The 25166-nt window shown below is 50.7% G+C and overlaps 1 protein-coding gene and 1 long non-coding RNA gene across 3 annotated transcripts in view; both read right to left on the reverse strand.

Moving 5' to 3' along the window:
* Positions 1 to 25166, reverse strand: part of EPHB2 (EPH receptor B2) — a 211806-nt gene that overhangs the window by 83693 nt on the left and 102947 nt on the right. The gene's annotated exons all lie outside the window — the stretch shown is intronic.
* Positions 16759 to 24103, reverse strand: LOC134759799 (uncharacterized). Its single transcript, XR_010136592.1, has 2 exons — positions 23464 to 24103; positions 16759 to 19241 (listed from the first exon to the last, which is right to left on the reverse strand). It is a non-coding gene; the product is annotated as an uncharacterized LOC134759799 (long non-coding RNA).

Raw genomic sequence — 25166 nt, forward strand, 5'->3', positions numbered from 1 at the left:
TTTGCTCTTTAGGGCTTTGTTTTTCCTATCTGCAAAATGAGCAGACTAGACTCAATTATACCTGACCCTCTAGGAGTCTGAACCCCACCCCCTTCTCTAGTATGATTTTTCTTTTTTTCTTTTGTTTTTATTTTTGAGACAGTCTCACTCTGTCGCCCAGGCTGGAGAGCAGTGGCGCCATCTCGGCTCACTGCAAGCTCTGCCTCCCAGGTTCACGCCATTCTCCTGCCTCAGCCTCCCAAGTAGCTGGGACTACAGGCACCTGCCACCATGCCCGGCTAATTTTTTGTATTTTTTTTAGTAGAGATGGGGTTTCACCGTGTTAGCCAGGATGGGCTCGATCTCCTGCCCTCGTGATCCACCCCTCTTGGCCTCCCAAAGTGCTGGGATTACAGGCGTGAGCCACCGCACCCGGCCTCTAGTATGATTTTTTGAAAAATCATACTAGATTTTCGGGGACAGGAGCTACATGCTAGCCTACCCCAGGGCCTGGTGCATGGAAGGTCTTGGGTAAATGCTGGTTGGATGAATAATCTTACTTGGTCACCATAAGACTCTGTAGGGAGAACAGGGCTTATGATTCCACTTTAACGTAAGTGGAGCTACAAGGGATAATGAAGCAAAAGCGCATGCCCAGAGCCCACATGGTTAACGCCTATACTATTCCCTGGGTCTTCTGACTCCTGGCCTGTGCCCCTTCCCCTGATTAGTTGAATGTGCCTTTCTGAACAGGTATGTTCCTTTATGTCAATCTGATAATGACTGTAATCACCAACCTTATTGCATTTTGACTCTACAAAGCATTTTTACATTAGTTATTGCACTTGAGCTTCACTGGGATCGGGGATGACCATTGCCCTGAGATGGCAGAGTGGAACATGGATGTCCAGAGAGGGCATGGGGTCTGCTAGGGTCGCACAGATCTGGGACTCAAACCCAGGTGTTTCAGTGCCAAACCCTGGGCTCTGTTTATCTGCCCCTTACTAACTAGCTCTTAAGTTTGATTCCACTTCTTTCCTCGTGGCCACCTCTGCTTTTTCAGGAAAGATGAAAGAACAGAGACATAAAGGGATGAAATAGGAGCCAAGCTCCCCTCTTCCTTGAGGCCAAGCCCCACCTTGGGTCACCTCTTTGGGGGAGGCCTAGAAAGGGAGGGAAGGGGTCATTAGACCCAAGCAGTGGGGCACCAGCTGGACGACAGGCCTCCTCGGTCTTCCTGGCCACCCCAGCCTGGGTTCACACCAGCTGGGTAAACAAGAGCCAGCCCTTCCAAGGAATGGGGGCGGGCTGGGGGATTCCAGCCCCTCTCAGGCTGCTGGTCTGTTGCTAAGAATTCTGGGAAGGAGTGGGGAAGGCCAAGGTGAGAAGCTGAATGAGAAGGACTGGTCTGGGACTGTCCTGAGGAAGACAGGGATGATCTGGAAACAGATGGGAAAATGGCTGAAACTTGGCGTTCACTTTCTCCCTCTCCTTGCTTCATACGCGCCTAGTTTAATCTGCTAAACAATGTGTAACTCTGGGTATGTTACTTGGTCTCCTGTGACTCAACTTTCTCATCTGTAAAATGGGCCCAAATTCTTCAGGACTAGAGAAACTCTTTTATTTCTCCCACCTACCCTCATGTTAGAGAACCCCCATCCCTCTCATAAACTTGTGACTCTGTAAACATCACATCCTCCCCACCCCGCACAGCAGCTGGCCAGCACAAGGAAAGCAGGCATTTATGTGTGTGCAGGGAGTCATACTAGTAAGTCTCTCTCCCCGACTGTGGAAATGGCCCTAGAAAGGGGACTGGGGGTCCCAGGGGCCCCTGTGACAGTGGGAGAATGGCTTCCCCCCTTCAGACCTGGGCTGCTTTCTTTATAACACTGGGAGCCGAAATAATTAGGACCCTCTGGTTGGGACGTCTTTTGAATGACTGACAGCTCTCCCATCCCTGACTTTGCTGATCCAGTGCCCAAGGCTGTCTACAGACTTCTCCATCTCTGCACACTCAAATCCAGTTCAGGCCCCCCTCCCCCGCCGTGTAGGGCCTCTCCCGGTCTTGCTCCAGCCACTTGGAACCACAAAGGCCCTCTTCCCACCTCCCGTACCTCACAGGACTTTGTCTGCATCTTTGAGGAAACAAAAAGCTTTCTACCAGGGCCCTGGGCTGTCTACCTCCTGGGCCTGTGAGCTCTTTAAAGAAAGCTCTGTCTTCTCCTCAGTTTCCCCAGCGCCCAGCACAGGGCCCAGAGCACAGCAGGTGCCCACCACAGCTTTGTCCCTTGGACAGAAGAAATGAACAAGAGGGCTGGCCTCATTTCTGCCCCCTTTCTGGCCCTGGCGGATGCTACAAAAGGCCAGGGGTCACTGCGGCTCCGAAATCTACGCATTTTCTTGAAACACACAGAAAAGGTGAGACAAAAGGTGGGAGAGGGCTGGGGATTTCAGCCATCTGGCGGGATCTGAGGCTGCAGGCCACGCACAGGCCCCCAGAAGGTCAAGTTCAATTACCAGCTGGCTGTTAAGACCTTACCTGGTTGATCCCTGACCTAGCAGTAGCCATTACGCACTCCCTCCTGCATGCAGGATAAAAGTGTCCAACGCACAACATTCTACGGATTCTACGGATCAATGTACCAAAATACATGCCCATTGAAGCAACTGCTCACAAAACCACAATAGCTGTCTTCCTCCAGTGTTTTCAAACAATGGGAAAACGGGGACAAGTGAAGGGGCCTCGGCACACTCCTTGTCTGGTTCATCTTTGTGCCTCCGAGAGCCTGGTGTAGAGTTGGACTCAGCACAGTCTGAGGAATGAGTGGCTCTCCCCTCCACCCTGGTGCAAGCTGAGCTCTCTCTTGGACACACACGCTCTGTGGAGTGTAGACGATCAGAAGGCTTCGGGGAAATCAAAAGCGGCTATGCTGGAAAGGCCGGGGCCCCTCTGGAGAGGCTGCTCTGTGGGGCCCCTGAGCCCCTGGGCTGGTGATTCATGTCTCGCTTGCTCCGGGTGGGAGCACAGGCCGAGTACGAGCTGAATTCATAAGACCTTTCTCTGTTTCATCTCACAGATGTTTCTGGGATGTATGTGTCAAGGAAAAAAAAAAAAAGGCTGAAGTTGAGAATTCCAGCTCAGCACATGTCCTCCAGCCCTCAGAGACGTGACGAGGGATTAAAACGCCTTTTCTCCTCATTTGCCCAACATCTCAGGAGAAAGCCAAGTGGCCTCCTCATCAGGGCTGTCCTGGGCACCCGCTGGCTACGAAGACAACCTCCTCATTAGCCTGGCTTTCCTCTGAAAATGAGCTCACACTGACTGCATTGTGGGTGCCTGTGTGAACGTGTGTGGTGTCAGGTACCCCTTACCGTGCTCCAGACCCATTCCCATATAGAATAAAGCCGACTTCCGAGTACTTACAATGGGCTAGGCATTGCACGGAGCACCATGGACTCGTTCACTCACAACCCCATGAGGTCCATGTTCTTATCCCATTTTCTAGATGATTTGCCTACATGTATGAAAGCATGCCCACATGCGTGCATGTCTACTCATGTGCACAAAATGTGCTTACGTGTGCAACCTAGTCTTTATATATCCATATGCAAACATATGTACATATGTCTGTCTCTGTACACATATGTGTGTATGTGTGTACACATCTTCCTGTTATGTCCTCTTTCAAAATGGGTACCCTTCTTTTTTTTTTTGAGATGGGGTCTCGCTCTGTCACCCAGGCTGGAGTGTAGTGGTGTGATCATGGCTCACTGTAGCATTGATTTCCCAGGCTCAAGTGACCCTCTGGCCTTAGCCTCCTGAGTAGCTGGGACTACAGGCACATGCCATCATGCCCAGCTAATTTTTGTATGTTTTGTAGAGACGAGGTTTCGCCATGTCACCCAGGCTGGTCTCAGACTCCTGGACTCAAGCGATCTGCCCGCCTTGGCCTCCCAAAGTGCTGGGACTACAGGTGTGAGCCACTGTGCCCGGCCGATAGGTACCCCTTTTTTGAACTCCTGTGCTGTATACAATGCTTTACTTTTCTTATCATTCTTTATGTCATCACCAATCCTGGCAAGGCAAATGGTATTAGATTGGCAAACTATGCCCCCACAGGTCAAATTGGGCTTGCCTTCTTTTTTTATTTTTTTAATTTTTTTGAGACAGAGTCTTGCTCTGTCGCTCAGGCTGGAGTGCAGTGGTGCCATCTCGGCTCACTGCAACCTCTGCCTCCCAGGTTCAAGCGATTCTCCCACCTCAGCCTCCCAAGTAGCTGGATTACAGGTGCGTGCCACCACACCTGGCTACTTTTTGTATTTTTTGGTAGAGACAGGCTTTCACCATGTTGGCCAGGCTGGTCTCAAACTCTTGACCTCAAGTGATTCGCCCACCTCAGCCTCCCAAAGTGCTGGGATTACAGGCATGAGCCACCATGCCTGGTCTTGCCATCTGTTTTTGAAAATAAAGTTTTATTGGCACACAGCCAGGCTCATTTGTTTATGTGTTGTCTATGGCTGATTTTACGTCACAATGGCAGAGTTGAGTGGTTGCAACAGAGATTGTAAAACCCACAAAGGCTAAAATTTTAACTTTCTGGCCCTTTACAGTTTGCTGTCCCCAAATTGACATGTTTTACATAAGGAAACTAAGATTCAGACAAGGTATTTTAATTGTCCAAGGTCATGGAATTGTTTAGTTAGCTAAACACCTTGGCCACCATACAAGACCCCCTCTCATATCTGGATGTCTTTCGGAGAGTTAACTGTTCCTACACACTTGTTACTCTGTCCTCAGGTACTTACACACCTGGGGAAGGTTTGTGGTCCTGTATGAGACTTTCTGTGTGATAAATCTGTGGGGGGGAGAAAAGTGTAATTTTTCTTTGTTGGGAGCAGGGCTCTTATTAGTTAGCTCATTTGAGTCTAATAATTTGTGTCTACTTACTCCATTGATTTTTGAGAAAGCTATGCTAAAATATCCCACCAATTGGATCTGATTTGACACTTTCTTCTTACAAGTGTATCTGGTTTTTTTTTTAAGTGTTTTAAGACTAAGTTCAGGATTATTATATCTTGTCATTACAAGATATAATGACCTTCTTTGTCCCTAATAATGCTGTTTTGTCTTAAAGTCTTTTTATCCTCTGAAACGTATCTTGCTACCTATTTTATTCTAGAGAATATTTGCTGATACATAATTTTCTCTCCTTTTACCCTTTGTGTCTCATTATCTCTTAGGCTTGTCTGCAGTAAACAGATAGAGCTGTACAGTTTTTCCTCATCCAAACTATGAATTTCTGTTTTTTAACAGTTTTGAACCCATTTTCATTTGTTGTGAACACTAACATGTATTTGACTTTATACTCTCATGCTGTATGTTTTATTTATAATCCATTTAAAACTTTTTTCTCCTTTCTTAATTCTGTGGAATTGATTGTATTTGCTATATGCCTTTTTATTCCCTCTGCTGGTTCAGAAGTTATATATTCTGTCTTTCATGGGTACCCTGACATTTTTAACACTCACATTGGCCTCAACCAAGCCAAAAGTTAATTGCTATCCCTATCTACCTCCCAAACAATTTTAGTATGTTGTAATTCCAATCCTATTCCTCCCAGCTTTTATTTTATGGCTGTATTTTTGTTCCACCTACTATTTCAAAAATCTCTTAAATAAGGCCGGGCATGGTGGCTCATGCCTGTAATCCCAGCACTTTGGGAAGCCGAGGAGGCTAGATCATGAGGTCAGGAGTTCGAGACCAGCCTGGCCGATATGGTGAAACCCCTCTCTACTAAAAAATACAAAAATTAGCCAGGCATGGTGGCGTGCACCTGTAATCTTAGCTACTCAGGAGGCTGAAGGCAGGAGAATCGCTGGAACCTGGGAGGCAGAGGTTGTAGCGAGCCGAGATTGTGCCACTGAACTCCAGCCTGGGCAAAAGAGCGAGACTCTGTCTCAAAAAAAGAAAAAGAAAAAAAAAGATCCCTTAAATGAAAAACCAAGTCACCCAAGGATTTTCCTTTCTTTCTTACAAGGTTGTATCAATATCATCTCTAGTAGTTTTATGTGTTTATATGGGGGTGGGGGGATGGGGCATCCACATGAGCACAATTCATGTTCCAGAACTTTCTCCCTGTCTGTATACATGTATATTCACTAAGCCACATGTGCATGGCTGTGCATGCATGACTCTGTTATTTATACATGTGAGTCTGTGGACACCTATCTGTCCCTTTGTGCAGGTGCTGTAGTCATTAACAAAATATTTATTGTACCCCCTCTTCTTCTATTATACAGAAAGTATTGGCTGAACCCTCAGAGTCTTAGGTGGGAGCACCTAACAGTTGTGACGACTGCTGATAAATGCTCTGATAAATGTCTCAAAGGTTGTGGGAAAGCAGAGGAGTTGTACTAACCAGGCTCTTGTGTGGTCAGGGAGGGATTCCTGGAGGAAGAGGCATCTGACGTGAATCATGGCAGAGCAATAGTAACCACCGAGACTGAAGAAGAGTGGCATAGCCTGGCTGGGGTGGCCCACTCCATGACAATCACTAGGGGTGCATCCCAGGCCAAGGGTTAGAAGCTGTGTGATTCTGAACAAGTCCCTTAACCTCTCTGGTAAGAATCCTGGACACCTTGCAGAAGTATTGTGAGGCTCCAAAGAGAAAAAGGATGAATGTGGCTTGCAAGCTGAGAAGGGATACATGGGGTCAAGATTGTAAAATTATAGCATTGGCAACAGCCACCATTTCTGGAGGCCCAGTATTGCGAACCTGCCCAGCAACACTGAGAGGTGGCATTGCCCTTACTATTGAGAAAGAACCCACAGCTCAGAGAGGTGACACAACTCACCCAGGGCCATGCAGGGCTGGGCAGGCACAGAGGGACTCAGGGCCCATTGTTCTGATGACGTGCACCCTGTTCCTGCTATTCCTGCTGCTGCACCCTAGCCTGGAGTCTCTTGTCCCTACTTTCTGGCTCTCCATCGCTCTCCCTATTCCCTGTTCAAACAGCCAGGGGCCTCGAAGGTCCTCCTGGACTGCAAGAAAGGAAACTAGCACCACTGGCTGCTCCATTTGGGGCCTGGGGAAGCCCAATTCTTCCCCTCCCCAGTACCCCTCCCTCCAGGGGCTCCCTTTCAGGTTTATGTGGGGCAGAGAATCAGGTTAATGGAATCCTGGCTGCCTCTGGCTAGGTAGGGGGGTGGATAGCTCCCTCTGTAACCCACGATGGTCAGCCCTCTGTTTCCAGCCCCGCCTAACACAGCCCCTCTTGAGCCCTTGAAGAGCCCGAGGGGAGGGTGTCAACATTTCACACCTTTCTGAGGAAGCCCAGGTCAGCATCTCCCACCTACTGCCATGGGGATTGGATTCCCATGATCATTTTGGCCCTCCCCTTATAATCATCTCCAAGAACTCTTACTATCTCTGCCAGCACAGTGTGGCATGGTGTTAAGGCTCTGAATTTGGAAAGCCCTGGATTCCTGCCCTGCTCTGCCTGACCTTAGGCAAACCACTCAGGCTCCTTGAGCCTCAGTTTCTTCATCTGTAAAATGGAAATAATAGTAGACTCACTTGTAAGGGTTGCTGGGTTGAAATTAGAGGATTCACGCAAAAGGCTTCACAGGCTGCCTGGCACACAGTAGGCTGCCTGGCACACAGTAGGCACTCAATATTTTTGGATAGATCAACGCTATTACACAATGCCTACAGCTGAGTTTTTTTTGCAAAATGCTTTCACTTTCTACTAAGGGGGGAGGTAGCAAGGGGCAGCCACTCCCCATCCCAGTTCTGGGTTAGTATCTGGTGCTCACTTACCTCCCAGGACCTGAACACCTTCTATATGCAAGACACTCTGTAAGTTGCCCTATATAAATCACCTCACTCAATACCCATCACCATCCCTGCAGCCGCCCTTCATCCCCAGTGGACCTGCTGTTCTTCAAAGTGTACAGGCTGCCAGTGTGGACCTGCAAAGATGCAGTCAGCACTGCTGGGTTGATCTGGGGAGCCCCTGGGTTTACTGCCTGCCTGGCATCCCAGGTTCAGACTTTCAGACTCTGGTAGTCAACACGGAGCATTACCCCTCTTCCTTCATCTAGCTTCCTCTTCCTGACACCCACACACTTGGCCATTCTACCTTGAAATGTCTGCTCTCGTTCTTGGAGCCTCTGTTTTCCTACCTGTAAAATGGGGTGACTGGACTAAATGCTTCTTGTTGATCTAAGACTGTTGGCATAAAGAAATGAATATGAGGCAGGGTGCGGTGGCTCATGCCTGTTATTCTAGTACTTTGGGAGGCCGAGGCGGGTGGATCATGAGGTCAGGAGCTTGAGATTAGCCTGGCCAAGATGGTGAAACCCCATCTCTACTAAAAATACAAAATGAGCCAGACGTGGTGGCGGGCGCCTGTAATCCCAGCTACTCGAGAGGCTGAGGCAGGAGAATCACTTGCACCCGGGAGGTGGAGGTTTCAGTGAGCTGAGATTTCACCACTGCAATCTAGTCTGGGCAAGACTCTGTCTCAAACAAACAAACAAACAAACAAAAAAGAAATGAATATGAATTTTGAACACATTAAGGGCCAGGTATCCCTTGCCTCCTTGTGGCCCTGCGAGGGAGGTTCTGCTGTTAGTTCCCACATTACAGATGGAGAAACCAAGGCCTGGGGAGGTAATGTCAGTTGCCCAGTGCACTCAGCAATATGAGGCCAGTCAGGGATTCAAGCACAGGCCTGTCTGGCCCTTTCCCTGGTGCGCATGGCCTCCTCCTCTGAGCAGGCTTCTACAGAGGCTGCAAAGAACTTGAAGGAATCACGCGGGTCCCCTTCAGTGTCTGTGAACCGCCCCTCCCCTCAGAGCATGGCGTCTGATGCCTGCCTCTGGGGACAAAGGCTGGGCAGCCAGCACCCCTCAGTGCAGCCCTGGAATTCCCGCCGAAGCCCTTTCTCTGTATTTTTGGAGCCCAGCCCGGGGTTGGCCCACCAGTCCTGGGAAGGAATTTGCAGTTTCTTGTTTCTAAAGGAAGGAAAAGCAAATTGTCAGCCCTAGTCCCCCCTTCCCACCAGTCAAAGTTGAGCATGATCATGAGCTCACACAGCCATTTATTGTTTACAAATCCTGACCTCCTTAGCCTGGCACTCAAAAGCCTCTGCTCGGTGCCTCGACTTACCTCTCCTGCCCCATTGCCATCACTTGGAGCCTTCATTGCTGCCCAAACAAAACCTCCTAATGATTCCTGAACACATCACACGCGGCTGTCTCCTGGGCCTTTTGTCCTGTCACCTCCTCTGCCTGGAATGCCCCTGCCATCCGTCATCCCTACAGAGCCAAATTCTGCCTAGTCTGAGACCCAGCCTCACCTCCAGGAAGCCCTCCATGATGCCCTGGCCATCCCCACCATCCCCAACCCCCACAGCACTTCCTCTGTGTCCCCAAATGGCCCTACCATTCCATTCCTTAGAGCAGGGGGCTGTCTTGATTCACGTCCACCTCCCCAGTGACCTCAGAAGGTGATCTGAAAATGACAACTGACAGAATGGATGAATGATGGATGGGGGAAGGGTGTTTGATGAAAATCAATGTGGCTATTGGTGCACTAGACAGGCAGGTGAGGGTCAAGGCCAGTTGTAGGGAGGCCTCTGGGGACCATGCACCCATGGTCTCAAACCTGGCTTGGAATCTGGGTGGGGCCTGTAGAGCCGACCCCATCAGGCTGCAGGCATCTTGCCCATAAGCTGGAAGCTGATATGGTGGGCCCCTAAGACACACATTAACAAAAGGAGAGACGCTGACCGGAGCCTCTCCCGGCTGGGTGTGTGCTAGGGGTGGGGAGGGGCCAACTGCAGGCCCAGCCAACTGCTCCCACCTTCCCTGCCAAGGCTCCAGGGCCTGGGGGCTGCAAGTGGCTCCCACCTCCCAGCCCCATAGTGGATCCGCCCACTTCACCAGCGCTCTGAGGAGTAACGAGTCAGTCAGTGTCACGTGCTTTGCACAGGATCTGGCACAAGGCACGTAAAATGTTCTTGCAGCACCCACAGTCTCTAATTCTTGATGTGACACCACGGCACCTGAATATTGAATATTCCACAGTTCTTGACTATGACATTCTATTACTATAGCGTTCTATAATTCCTGCCTGTAAGTCTACAAGTGAATATTCTATGCATGTGTGTTTACTGTAACAGTCTACAGTTCTGTGACTGCACCGTTCTAAAATTCCTGCTTGTAAGGCTACAATTTTAATATTCTATGGTGGTACAATTCTATAATTCTATGATTCTAACCCTTTTATGCCTACAACATTCTAAAGTTCCTGCCTCTTGGCCTCTCTGTGCCTAGTCGTCTTAGTGCTTCAATGATTAAATGATTGTAACATTCCATAATTCTATGATTACAACCTTTCTAGGCCTGTAACATTCTAAAATTCTTACTTGACTGTGATTTTAACACTGTGCAATTCTGTGGGGGTGACAGGCGGTGACTGTGATGTCACGCGAGCCTGTCGTCTTCGGTTGTCTGACCTCGTCACCGTCCCCTACTGCTAGCCCCTGGCTGCTTGACCGTTCTATCAGTGTTCACAGTTCTCTCCGAAAGGTCTCCAGCTTTCTTCTACAATCTGGACCCTCTGGCTTCTTCCTGCCAGAACAAGGATTGGGTCAACTCAATGCTCATCCGTGCAGATGTAGAAGAGGCTCCAGGAGCTGCTAGGTGGGGTGGGCAGGGCTGGGCCGGGGAGCTGGAGGGGCCCGGATGCCTCGACTACTTCCCAAGCCACAGTGTTGGGTGAGTCATGGACCAGTGTAGGCCCTGCTGCTACTTCTGCCAGGGTCCATGGAGAGGCATATGCACCCACTCATGAACCCCACACTGCAGTCCCTGAGGAGCTCAGCCCCTGGTGGTGTCCCTGCTGTAGTCACTGACACAAGATCTAAAACAGCCATGAGCCTGGGCAGCTGGCTCAACCCAGAGAGAACTGAGTGGGGGTGGCTATAGCCCATCAGTGGCCCAGGGCTGGGGAAGCGGAACAGAGATCCCCCATGGCCACCTCTGCTTTGAAATGTTTGTCTTTGCTTGGGCATCAAAAGTAGCCTCTTTCTCCTTATTCTGAGAGTGTAGCTGTGTGGACACACACATGACTGTGAGTGCTCATGTTTGTAGCCCTGGCTCTGTCTCTGTGAGTATCACTGTGCATGTCCCTCACGTGTAGGTCTCTAAATGCATGTGGATGGTGAAGCCCCCTGGAGCAAGGCCAAGGGTCTGTCACCTTTTGGCTCGTTATCTCTGCAGTCACCTGAGCCCTGGCGGAGCCATTTCCAGGCGTGAGTGAGACAGGGAACAGGAGGGTTAGCAGGTAGCACTCAGAATTAGGCTTCTTTTAACTCTGCTGGCTCTGTGTAAAGCACTCTGCCCCCAAGGCTGTGGCTTGGGGGCTCTAGCACTTCACCACCATCATCACTGGCATGGTTTTATTGAGGACTTACTATGTCCCAGGCACTTTACATGAGTCTCCTAAATTAAGTCTTCACAATGACCTCACAAGGTAAGTGCCATCATTACCCATTTTCTAGATGAGAAAATTGAGATTTCAAGAGATGCAGCCCAAAGTCATCAGCTGGTTAGCAGTCAGGTTGCATCCAGGCTTGATGGACAGCAAAGCCGCTACTATGTATAACACTACCGTGCTAAAGGCCAGGCTGGTGGCCACTGGACCCTTGTGGAGAATACAGCGGTGACGAGGGGTGCCTCTCTTCCACCTGCTCCTGCAGGCCCCTGCTGTGAGCCAGGCTGGGGGCAGACGACACAGAGATGGGAGCAATCCAGCTCCTGCCATGAATACGTTCAACACAAGGCAAGAGAGGACCTGGGCCTGGGGGCGGCACATGTTCCAGGGGCTCCGAGGACAGACTGACACATTCATCTGGGGAAGCCAGGGAGGGCTGTCTGCAGGTGGCCTGGTCTGAGCTGGATCTGAAGAAATGTGAGGAGTTTCCATGAGCAAGAGAGGGGAATCAAGAAAGGTGAGGGGTTCTTCTCCTTTCATAGAAATCTTGTGCTCTGGTGGGGAGGAAGCGGGGCAGGAGCTCTGGATTCCATACTCATTTACTAAGAATTTCAGGAAAAACTGGTTTGGCTCAGACTGGACTGAAAGAAAAGATCAACTGGAGGTCAAAGGCAGGGGGAGGGGGCTGTGGGACATCCAGAAAGAACCTGGCTCAATTCATAAACCCTTTCTAGGTTTGGACCTGTGTCAGGCCACGGGGACACAGTGAGCCAGACTGGCTCCAGCATTGCTGGAAGAGCTTGCCGTCCTGGGGGAGGCAGGCGTGACAGCATTTCTCAGGGCTAGACAAGGAGGGGGCTGTGGGACATCCAGAAAGAACCTGCCTCAATTCATAAACCCTCCCTGGGTCCGGACCTGTGTCAGGCTGCGGAGACACAGTGAGCCAGACCGGCTCCAGCATGGCTGCAAGAGCTCACCGTCCTGGGGGAGGCAGGTGTGACAGCATTTCTCAGGGCTGGACAAGAACAGACTCTTTAGAAACGGAAATGGTCTTTTGTGGCCCTTGGAGACTACCTCTCCAGTCCTCCAATGCCAGGAGCAAGGACGCCTTCCCCCTTGAGAGATCACTGGGAGAGAAGTGTTGCTTTAGAACTGGTCAAAACCAAATTGTCTGTTTGAGTCAGCACCCAAATCTAAACATCAAAAGTTTAAATTCTCCTAGAATTCCTGGGCCACTGAGAATATATTTGGGACCCTCTCCCCATTCTGGGGTTTGCAGACCCCAGTTGCAGAAAGTGTGAGCTATATTCTGGCAACTGGTACCACAAGGAAACTCCAAACATACTCCTTAAGCTCAAGGCCGCGGGGAGAGGCAGGTGCGTCCACCTTTTTCTAAAGAGTGCACTATCTATGCTTCTGGAGGTCACGCTGAACGCGCTTAACAGACTCACTGCCTGCAGGAAGGCAGCCTTCCTGCCTCCTGCTTCCTCACTCCAATTCACTCCCCCGCTGCCAGTGGCCAATCAGCTGATCTAGCTACTCTCCTGCTCAAAATCTGGCCACGGCTCCCCAGTGCCCTCAGGGTTACAGCTTAAATCCCTGAGCTGGCATCCAGGCCTCAGCAGGGGCCTCCTTACTCCTCGGGCCTCGGCCTTCAACCCACCCTGCACTCTTAGCTCCCAGCCACTCTGGGACAAGCGGTTTGACTCAGATTCTGGACTCTCCCCTCCCCACCTCAGACACCAGCCAGCATCCCCCCAGACGATCCTCATTTGTCTAACTCTCTTGGCAGATGCTTCTCTGGCTCCTGCCAGGGGCAGACATGTTGATTTGGTTTCCCACCTGCAGCAGGGTCCTGGTAATCAAGGCAGCCACTGCCTCCTCAGCTAGTTCCTGCTTTGCCTTGCAAAAGGCAGAGGCCACACCTGGCCCCCAGGGTGGCCCTAGCCCCTGGCTCCCACTTAGTCCTCCTGCTCCAGATGTCAGGTTTTCTGAGCCAGCTGTACATCTATTCTCTAACCCTGGCCAATGCATGAGGGGGCTCAGAGAGCATCTTGTTCTCCCTCTTCCTGCCCCTTCCAACTTATGGATGGGAGTGAGGTGTAAGCCCAGAGAGGGCGAGAGACTTGAAGGTAGCAGCAAAGCTAGGCCTGAGACCTGGGTATCCTGAGTCCTGGACCGGTGCTCTGCTCACCCCCTGATCTAGGCTCCTTCCCAGCCCTCTCCACTCTTGACTCAAGGGTGGCTGTCATAGTGTGTGTTCCGCCTGGATCATCCGAGGAGTTAGGTGTGTATGCAGATCACCCCTGAAAAACTGCATCCTTGGTGAAAGCGGGATGCCAGCATCTAGGTTATCAGCCCCATCTCATTAGCCCCATCCATGGATTAGATCTTCCTTCCTTCTGACCATCTATCCAACTGTATAACTAACGAATGGGGCTGATAACCTAGAATGGCTCAGAGAGGTCAAGTGCTTTTCCTAAGGTCACACAGGAATCCAGGTTTACCTGAATCAGAGCTTATGTCCAGAAAGTGTGGTCAGTTTATGGGGTCTTCTTGAGATCAAGGTGCAGTCACAGACTATGCTCCTGACCTATGAATGTTCTAGGAGCTCCTGATGACCTGGGAATACTTCCTTGAGAAGAGAAGGAAAGTGTCCCATCCCCAAGTCCCCTTCCCCCAGGGCTGCAGAGGAGCCAGGCTCTGTTACCAGCTCTGCCCATCGCTGGGCTGTCTGGCAATGCCCCTGGGAACCTGGCACTGGCCAACCCACCCTGCCCTGGCCACAGGTGCCCTGGGACGGAATGCTCACGGGGCTGCCATCCCAGGCTGGAGCTGAAAATTAAATTAAAACCACGACAGGGACAGTTAATTAAAGCAGATTAGCGCGAGACTAATTAGGGACACTGACACTGGAACCATCGCACTCCAAGATGTTAATTAGCTGTTCATTAATGTCAGCTCCCTGTTCAAGGGAGAAATATGAACAGCCCTTCTCCGGGGCTTCATTCTGGAGCTGAGTAAACAGGGGCGGCTGCCCAATGGCAGGCCCAGCCTCCACCCATCTTCCCTCCCTCCTTCTGGCCCTGGTATCTGCCTACTCCCTTTGTCTCCCTCCTATACCAGTTTCTGAATATTGGCACTGCCAGAGAGACCCTGGACCCATGGAAAGGAAGAGCTCAGCTGGGGCCCAACACACAGCAGCTCTGGAAGGTGGCTTACCTGCTCTGTAAGCCAGCCTTGTACACAGGAAACCCTCTGTCTCTGCCTTCCTACTCACTGGCCTGAGTCAGATGGAGGCCTTTCTTCTTTTCTTCTTTCTTTTCTTCTTTCTTTCCTTTCTTTCTTTCCTTCCTTCCTTCTTCCCTCCCTCCCTCCCTTCCTTCCCCCATCAATTAGACCTTCCTTCCTTCCTTCCATCCATCTATCCAATCAAATATCTACATATCCATTCACAAATCCATCTATGATCCATGTATTCATCATTTTCTCCCATCCACTGATGATTTTATAAAAAACCTACCTACCTATCCAGCCCCTCCCAAATAGTTAAGTTTCCCTTTGCTGAGCCATTCATCTAACCATTTATTTAGCATGAATATGTCCACTCACTCTCTCCACCCATCCATCAACCTATCTTCCTAGGCACTGTTTTACCTGCCCAGCCAGTGAACCTACCAACACATCCGCTGGGTCTTCTATCCACATACAGCAGCCACTCACTCGTTCACTGTCATTTATTCATCTAAACACTGATTCTTCCACCTGCCTACCAATCGCTCATCTTTCCATTCCTCTCATATACATCTATGAACACCTACTATGTGCCAGGCACTATGCTAGGTGCTGGGGTAGAGAAGGAAAACAGAGATGAGGAAAAGCTTAGATAGTGGAATCCTCACTTTTGCTCCTATTTTATAGATGAGAAAATCAAGATTGAAAGAGGTGAAGTTACTTGCCTAAGGTCACCCAGCAAATTATTCATCCAATGTTAATTTAATTAATATTTATTATATCACCTACTTCTATTATTATATGTCACTTGAGGAGACAGTGACAGACACAGTTCCTAACTGTATGAGCATCACAGTCTAGAGTGGTAATTCTCAAAACAATCTGATCAAAGTTATTACTGCTGCCCACTCAAATGCACATATATACACATAGGAAGCATTTTGTGAACAATTTCACAAAGGAGGTTCACAAACCTCCTGAAAGGCCATCCACACATTAGTTCAAGATCCATGGTGCTGGCTGAAGAGACATACAAGTAAAGAGAAAGCCAAACCCAGTGTTCTATACATTAAAATACAGACGTGAAGAGGAGTCAGTGAAGGCTTCCTGGAGGAGGTGATACCCAAGTTGAGTTATGAAGGATGGCCAAGGTTAGCTAAACAGGCTAGCTAACCGCCATTTGCACGTTGTGTTTCGTGTGCAAAACTTAGAGGAGTGAGGGAGTTGAGGGTGCTTTCTGGGAGCTGTGGTGGGTCCATCTGGGATGACTGGAGCCTGATGTGTGCAGGGGATGTGGCAGAGCTAACTTGGACCCAGGTCTCCTGTCTGGCTCTTCCTAAGAAACAACAAGGACCTGCCTCTGGCCCCACTGTTGCCCTTGCTCTGGGAATGGATAGGGTATATGTAGGTCTCAGTGGCTCCTAGCTTAGGGCTCAGCCAAACCACAGCCAGACTGTCTCCTGGAGGCCTCAGGCCTGCTGTTCTCTGCCAGGCAGAGGGAACTACATTCCAGGCATGAACCTTAGCCATGTGGCTCTGTGGGATGGGTCCTCTATCATCCCAGCCTCTGCCTGAGACTAGGGATTGGAAGGCAGGGAGTGGAGACCCCTGTGGGCACTGGTCCTGAAGCTGGACGGCAGGCCATAGTAGCACATGGCTGGCTCTCTGGGAGTTGGTCCAGGCTCTGGCCCAGATGCCAGTGCGTGCCCTGACCCAGGATTGGTCCCTTTGGCCAACAGGGACTTCCTTTCACTTTTGCCTGCTCCAGCCTGCTCTGTGACGGTGGCTCCAGACCCGTATCCCATCAGGGCAAGGTCACAATACTGGCCGACTTCATTGGAGGCAACCAGACATTCCCAAGGAAGAAGGAATTTAAGAGACAGAAAGACCTGGCTTCAAATCACACCTCTGCCAGTTAGGGGCTAGATGACTTCAGGTGAGTTACTTTATCATTCTGAGCCTCAACTGTGAAATATGCATGATATTAACATTGCCACTTTTGCTTTCTTTTCTCATCTTCATTTTAAATTTATTTTTAGCACTGTTTGGTAGGTCTTTTCCATCACTTTCCTTTTTTTTTTTTTAATTAAAAAATAGAGATGGGGTTTCGCCATGTTGCCCAGGCTGGTCTCAAACTCCTGGCCTCAAGTGATCCTCCTGCCCTGGCTTCCCAAAGTGTTGGGATTACAGGTATAAGCCACTGAGCCCGGTTCATCCCTTTACCTTTGATCCTTCTCCATTTTGCTTTAGATGTGTCCTTTCAAAAGATCACATAGCTGGACTTACTCTATTTTTTAACCCTATCTAAGAGTCATTGTCTAGCAATAAGGAGATACTTATTTACATTTATTGTAGCACTGTAATTGGTACATAGTAGATGTCTAATAAAGATTATTCTTTCCTCCCGGCATCATCCAAGGACCTTAGTTTTTTTTCCTCCCTTATCCATTGCCCCTTCCACAAGTACCACCACTGGAGCCTCATATGCTGAGGAATATATAGATCTATTGGTACCAGTAACCACATTCACTAAGCAAAAGCCACCCCAGCTTCAGAGTATCTTGTAAACTGACTGTCCAAGCAGGAAAGACCTTTAAGATCCTCAGACCAGAATGCTAAAGGCCAAGGTCAGACATCTTTTGTATCCATGTTGGGAACAGAATCAGATCCTCTGTTACTCAATCCAAAGGTTAACAGAAGCCCCAAAGGGCAACTACCCTAAGGCCCAGGCAAGGGAGAGAGGAAAATGGGAAAGTGAGAGGAACAATCCAAGAACCAGAAGAAATGTCCCAGAATGTAGGAGGGACAGAGGGTATTTCTTGTGCCAATAACTCAGGTTTTGTGATTACTAAGACAGGCTTCCGAACATGATTCTGCCCCCATTCTTTGTTCAATTCTGGGCGAGTGCCTTCCCCTCTCTGGGCTTCAGGTTCCTTTTCTGGGATACCAGAAAGCTGGATTTGATGACTTACTAGACTGCACTGTAAATTTCCATCTAAACATCAGCATTAGAATAATGCTGACGGAAGTCACTGATGATTGTCCCAATATCTGACCTCTCCTTATTCCTTAACCATAGGCTCTACTTTTTAGCTGGGCACATGGCATTCCAGAATCAAGCTTACGCTTCCTGTCTGTCTTGCATCTGGGTAGTATAGTCATGCGATTTGGTTCTGGCTGATGAGATGTTAGCAGAAATGGTAGCTGCAATTTCTAGGAAGTGTCCTTAAAAGAAGCATGCATGTCTATCTTTACCGCTTCCTCTTTCCTCCTGGCTGGAATGTGGATGCGATGGTTGGAGGGTTGGCAGCCAGCTTAGATCTTGGGACCAAGACAGGAGCCTGAGTCCTTCACGATTATGGAGCTGTACCAGCTGCCTACTTCTGGATTTCATTTACTTGAGGGAAGAATAAACTCCAATCTTGTTTAAGCCACCGTTATTTTTATTTTCTGTTACTCACAATCCAAACTGATGCAATGGTTAAAAGTGCATGCCGTGGATTCAAACATACTTAGTTTGAGTCCTAGTTCTACTAGCACCAATAATCTGAGCAATCTTATACAAGTTACTTAACCTCTAAGTCTTGGTTTCTCTATCTGTGAAATGGTTATAATAAAAAATACTTCTTGGTGTAATTCCAAGGAGAAAATAAAACATGCACGTAAACCCATTGGCATAGTCTGTGTTTCATAACTAAGGGCTCAGTAAATAATAGTTGCTAATTTTTTTTTTTTGAGACAAGCTCTCACTCTGTCACCCAGGCTGGAGTGCATGGAGTGCAGTGGTGCAATCGTGACTCACTGCAGCCTCAACCTCCTGGGCTCAAATGATCCTCCTACCTCAGCCTCCTGAGTAGTTGGGACCATAGGCACACACCACCACATCCGGCTAATTTTTTTGTATTTTTTGTAGAGATGGGGTCTCACTATGTTGCCCATGCTGGTCTCAAACTCCTGGGCTCAAGTGATCCTCCTGCTTCAGCCTCCCAAAGTGCTGGGATTACAGGTGTGAGCCACCGCGCTCGGCAAAGCTGCTATTGTTATAGTTATCATTATTCTCATCAGCTAATCTCTGCCCTAGGAGCCCCATGAAAGCTGTCACTCCTGTTGCTCTCTGGCTTTCAGGGGAACCATCTTCACTCTGTGTTATACTTGGGATGACACATGTAAGAATGGCAACACTGAGGCTTCAATGCCAGAAAGACCTGGATTCAAATCTCAACTTTACCATTTATTAACCATGTAATCTTAGCTAGGTCTCACTACCTTTCTGAGACTGCCTCCCCTTTTCCCGGGGATGGTGAGATATATCTCAACAGGGTTGTTTTGCGGTTTCAACCTGATAACCTTGGGGAGGGTCTGGGGCAGGGTTACTGCTGGAGAAATGGGAGCTGTGGCTATGGCTTCAGGAAGTGCCTGTCTTCAGCATGGAGGATGCATGAGTGGTGTGGGTATGACCAGGCTGGTCTCGGCTCTTCCGGAGAAGAAAGTCACGCTATCACTCATCTTTTGGTCTAACTGGCCCTGAGGGGGTGGTTAAGACACAGGGAGGAAAACCAAAGCTCCATTAAAAAAAAAAAATCATCAATTTGTAGCAATCCAAATAAAAGCCATTAGATGTGGCTTCCTCACTGGAGGTACCCAGGGGCCTCTTCCTCACCAGGCTCCCAGGAAATTGATTGGCAATTACTGACACTAATGGGGGCTGGGAAGGCCTGGTGATTTCCCCATCACTCTCCGGGGACAGTGACGACATGTCAAGATCTGTCAGGCTGAGTCTGGTCCGGGGTGGTCAGGACCCCAGATCTGGCCAGAGATAGGGCAGCCAGCTGGGGTTGAGTCCCCTTGGGGACCCTCACCCCTTTACTTATTTATAACTTGGTTTGACTCATGGTGACTTAATGGCCCTACTGGGGCTATGCAGATGGCAGGTCCCAAGACAGGAGGATGAGTGGGGGTACCAGGAGGCTTCCAGGACTGCCTTTCGACCTGGATCCGGAAATCCATAAAGAAGGCCTCAGTCTTCACAAGAAGTCTTGGGGCAGAAAGGGAAAGGAGGGGCTGCCAGAGAGGCTGGGACAGAGGTTGTGAGAGGCGGTGGCCGGAGATGGAGTTTGGAGGCAGAATGAAAAGGCACAAAGACCAGCAGAGAGAGAGAGAGAGAGAGAGAGAGAGAGAGAGAGATCTGCTGGACGACCAGGCTGTGGAACTGCAGAGCTGGCAAGGCCCTGAGAAGTCATCTAATTCAGGCATGTCTTTTTATAGCTCCTCAGCAGCGAAGGCACAGAGAGGGGAAGACACTATCCTGAGGTCTCGCAGCATGGCTCCGGGGGAGCTGGGACTAGAATTTCATTAGCTGCCCCCAGTGAGCCAGGAAGTAAGAATTCCCCTGGGATGGGGGAGCCTAGGTTGGGGTTGGGGGGCATTCACTCTAACCTATGGGGGCCATCTCTGAGCCTGGGGGCGGGGACTCTGTGTAGTGGAGAGAAGGACACGTAAACAGATGGTGACAATTCAGAGTGACAGGCGAGGCATGAAGCGTGGGAGCTCAGGGGATGGTCAACTACCCCAGTCTTGGGGGAGGGAGTGGTTAAGGGAAGATTCTTGGAGGTGACGTCACAACTGAGACCTGACGGATAAACGGATGCTAAGACGAATGGTGCAGGGGAGGGAAGAGAAAGAAGGGAATTCTAGGCCTAGAGAACAGCATGTGCCAAGGCTCAGAGGTAGGACTCAGCACATCCCAGTTGCACAGCATGGCTGAAGGCAGAATGGGAAGGCTGGGCCGGAGGGTGTCAGGCTTTCCTTGTGGGATGGGAAGGAGTTTGACTTTTATCCTGTGTGTAATCAGGACATGTTTTAGGTAGATACACACCATGACCAGATTTCCATTTTAGAAAGATGGTTCTGGAGCTGCCAGAGGGGAATGGCTAGATGGGGAAGAGGGCAGGCAGGGGGTGCAGGGAGACCGCTGCCCAAATCCAGAATGATGACAAGGTCTGCAGAGCCAGGGAGGGGGTTCATGGGGCCAGGAGGGAAGGTGACTACTCAGGGATATTCAGGAGAGAAAATGGACAGGACTTGGTGTCTGTCCCCATAGCCAGCCTGAGGTGAGGTAGGGCTGGAGGATGACTTGGGGTGGGACTGGAGGAAGAGGTCGTGGGGGGCTGGCCAGGTACACTGAGCTTGAGACAGATGGATCGAGCACAAGGACCTGAAGGCAGGTGGACCATGCCTTCAGAGAGGGGAAGACACTATCCTGAGGTCTCGCAGCATGGCTCCGGGGGAGCTGGGACTAGAATTTCATTAGCTGCCCCCAGTGAGCCAGGAAGTAAGAATTCCCCTGGGATGGGGGAGCCTAGGTTGGGGTTGGAGGGCATTCACTCTAACCTATGGGGGCCATCTCTGAGCCTGGGGGCGGGGACTCTGTGTAGTGGAGAGAAGGTGAAAGGGTCAGCTGTAGTAAGGGAGGCGACAGACTGAGGATCAGAGAGGTTAAGTGTCTAAGCCCAGATGACACAGAAGGCAGGGGCTTTGCTGGCTTGAATCCCAAAGTCCAGACATTTCCTATCACTCGGGCTGCCCTTCAGGGAAAAGATAAATGGGCTGGGCCCTTCCCATTTAGCAGTTCAACAGCTTATACGCTGACCTCTGTCCCACCTTCCAGTCTAACCCCAGGAAGCTCGGGGATGGAGTCCTCTTCCCATCCCGCCCGTCAGGTAGGCCCATCCTTGGCTATGGCCATGCAGGCCCCTAGCCTATGGGCAGTGAGGCTGAGACCACCACAGTCCAAGGGCTCGGATCCCTGAGAGTTCATGCCAGGCAGGGGGTCACTCATGCCCATAGTGTCTATGGGGACCAGGCTCGCCTTTAACCTGCCTGCTCTGAGCTCTAGAAGAATGAAGCTGAGCATGGGCATCTGCTAGGTAGGTGTCTGTATCTGTCAAGGAGCTCTTGGCTAAAGCACAGTCCAAGCTCTGAAAACTCCAAGAAGCTCAGGCACTGAAGACCCCTGTACCCAAAGCACACCGGGGGCTGGAGACGAGGCCCCTGATTTGCCATTTCTGAACAGGAAGGAGCCTGTGGGCACGTGTGGCCACAGGATGGTCCATATGACTAAAAAGGCAGCAGACTATCCCAGCAGCAGGCAACTGCGGGTTCTAATCTGGCTGTGTGACCTTCGGTGAGTCACAAGCCTCTCTGTGCCACATTTCATCTGTAAAATGGGAATAATATCAGGACCTGCTTCAGAGCGTGGTTATGAGGATTCAATGAGTTTACACATGTTAGGAACAAACAAGTTTAGAAGAGTTTATCGCCTAATCATGTTGCTTGGGATGATGATGATAATGCCACAGGTGGTCCCATCAAAGCTACAGTATTTTCGTCTGGCCTGGTCTGACCCTGCGGAGGGAGCAGGCCTGGTTATATTTATTCTTGGCCCGTTCTCACCCTTGGGGGCTGGCTGTGGCATCGAGCGAGGCTGCCCATCCACCTTGGTATTGATCTTCCTGTCTACCAGGAAGGCACGATGCATTTAACACATCAGCCAGCGGCCAGTGATTATCCCAGCTGGGAGCCAGCCTGCCTGCTTGCAGCTCTGCAAGTGGGTCAGGGAGTTGGAGAAAAGTAAAACTTCTCAGAGGGGCACCCATGATGGTCTGGGGCTCTAGTGGTTGACGTCCTGGCCAGGAGATCTGGACTGAGGTCCTGGCTTGGACCCATCCCCCCCAGGGTGACCTTAGGCAAATCACTCAGCCACCATTAGCCTCATCACTTTAGACTTTATACGTCTCCTGCCTATCCATCACTCCTCTGAGCTTCACGACCACCCTGGGAGTCGGGCAGAGCCTGAGTTACCATTCCCACTCTACAGAGGAGGAAACTGAGGCTCAGAAGGGCCCAGCCACCAGCCTGCCTGAGGTTATACTACAGGTAACAGGCCTAGCCAGTCTAACTCCACACCCCAGGCCTACATCCTACAGTTGCTGTGAGGGGCTACCTGGTGGCAAGGAGGCAACACAGACCTGAAGGGTAGACTGTGCCACTCTAAATCAGCAACATGAGACAGGGTGGAGGCTGGAGGAGAGGGAACCGCAGGGGTCCAGGTGGGAGGGGGTGGCAGGGGGAATGGCAGAGATGGGACAGGCAGAGGGAACAGCGTGAGCCAAGGCCCAGAGGACGGCAAGAGCAAGTTTGAGACCTAAGGTACTGGTGGGTGGGGATGGGGGAGTTGGGCCAATGGGCTTGGAAGGAAGAGTGCTGGAGAAGGCAATGGGGTATGAAGAAGGCAGGAGGCAGGACTGGGATTGTGACCAGCCAGAAACTTCCATGGGGCAGGGGTAGGAACAGACATCCTGGTCAACCAGGGCCTTTGGCACAGTGCATGGCTCCTCCCCAGTGACAGACACAGCAGGGCTGGGGCTCATAGAGGTCTGGTTTTAGGAGGGCCGGCAGGGCTATTATAGAAGGCCAGGTTTCCACCCTGGATAGAGACCCCAAGTCCACACCCAGGAACAGTGTTAACTAGTTCTGGATGGGGGTGTTCTCTGACTAATCCGACAGATGCCTGAGATGAGATGGGTGGTGGACAGTCAGGCCTGCAGCACAGGTGGTCTAAGTCCCATTGTATAGATGGGGGAAAAGAAGGCCCAGAGAGGTTAAGTAATTGGCTCCAGGTGACACAGCACGTGAATGGTAAAGTTGGATTTTAAATCCTGTCCTGCTGCTGCCAACACCCACATACCTTCTGCCTCTCAGAACAGCAGATGCCCGATGGACATGGCGGCTTCACAGACTGAGCCCTTGGAGAGAAAACCGGGAGCTTAGACAGCCATCAGTTCCACTTCTAGCACCGCCCCGGGCTCCCAGCCATGCTTCCAGCCCAGACCCCCACACTGCCTCCGGACCTTCGTCTAGGGCCTGCAAACCACTCTGGAAACTATGAACAACAGCCCTTGCAAATATAACAGATTCTGGAATCTTTAAACAGTCTTTGGAGCCTCCAAGCAGCTTCCAGGACTGACAAATTGCTTCCAAAATGTTCACATGCCTTCAGAATCTTTGAACAGCCCCTGAGACTTGGACCAAAATTGAGAGCCAAGAAAGGCCTGGGGCCAATGTGGGGCTCAGGCCAGCCTCCAGCGTGGGCTGGCTGCACCCGCCATGGCCTGATCCTGGGTGCAGCCCCACCTCAGGTTTCACTGAGAAGCTTCATGGTGGCCTGCAGGGAGCACTGAACTCGGAGCCAGGGTCCAGCCAGGCTTCCTCTGGCCTCTACCTTGATGGGTGGCCTTGGGCAACTCATTTCTTTTCTATGGGCCTTGGTTTCCCTATTTGGAAAATGGGATTTCGGTGTGAGGGTCTTAGGCTGTGTGGGGCTGCACTTTGGGACTCAAACCCAGCCCCCTGTACGCCCCCACAACCACCCCCCACCTTCCATCTCTAGCCTGTCCTGATTCCAAGGGTGGCGGGCTAAGGGAAGGCCCACCTTTACCCAGGAAGAGCAGGCACATGGTGGGCCAGAGAGGTGGCCTTGCCACATGGCTCTGCCGTCAATGAAGCCAACTTGACCTTTTCACTTTTCATGGGAACTGGATTTCAACTCTCACCCCTTGGCATCCACAAGCACCTCTCAGGAAAGGCCTCTATGGGTGCCCTGCCCAGCGTGGTGACGGCCCCAGCACCTGGCAGCCTTCACGCGTGGCCATAGAGGGCGACTGGTTCCAGCCACCCAGAGCTGTCTCCATGGTTACAGGCACAGAGCCGAGCTGGGCTTTTGAAGAACACTCATAAAGGCGCAAATGTACCCCAGATGAGCCGGCGTACATTTGTGAAGCAAAGCAGTCGGGCCAGCCCCATGCCTTGTAAACCACGGCTGCCAGTGGCCTTGGCTGGCCTGGTGAGAACATAGCTCCTGAGCCACTGGGCTCGGAGCCCTTGCTTCTTCCCCACCTCCCTGGGCCCTACCTCAGGCCCACTCAACCAAACTCAGTGGCTTTGAGGGTAGATACACCTCAGCTGCGGCTGGCTTTGCGGTTGTGTGACCTTAAGTAGTGCATTCACCTTTCTAAGCCTCAGTGGCCTCATCTGTAAACTGGGCATGAGGAGACTACCATGATGCAGTGCAAGGAGGCTTGACAGGGAAATGGATGGAAAGGGCAGAGCGTGGTACAGAGTAGGTGCTTAGTAGGTGTCTGTTTCCCTCCATTTGCGCTCCCCCCCTTTCCAGCATCACCCTGCATAGGTACATAAGCCCACCTCCTCCAGGCAGTGTTGGGGACACCGCCTCCTGCTCCCACTGCACCCTGAATGTCGACTTGCTTTAGGGCAGTCATCACCCTGAGCTGCAATGGCCTCTTCGTTGTTTCTCAGATAAGCTTGAGCACCTGGCCCCAGTGCCCTACTAGCCTCGCTGAGCAATGTTCAAGTTCGGCACTCAATGGGTCC

This window comes from Pongo abelii, chromosome 1, assembly GCF_028885655.2.
Source record: "Pongo abelii isolate AG06213 chromosome 1, NHGRI_mPonAbe1-v2.0_pri, whole genome shotgun sequence".
Lineage (NCBI taxonomy): Eukaryota > Metazoa > Chordata > Mammalia > Primates > Hominidae > Pongo > Pongo abelii.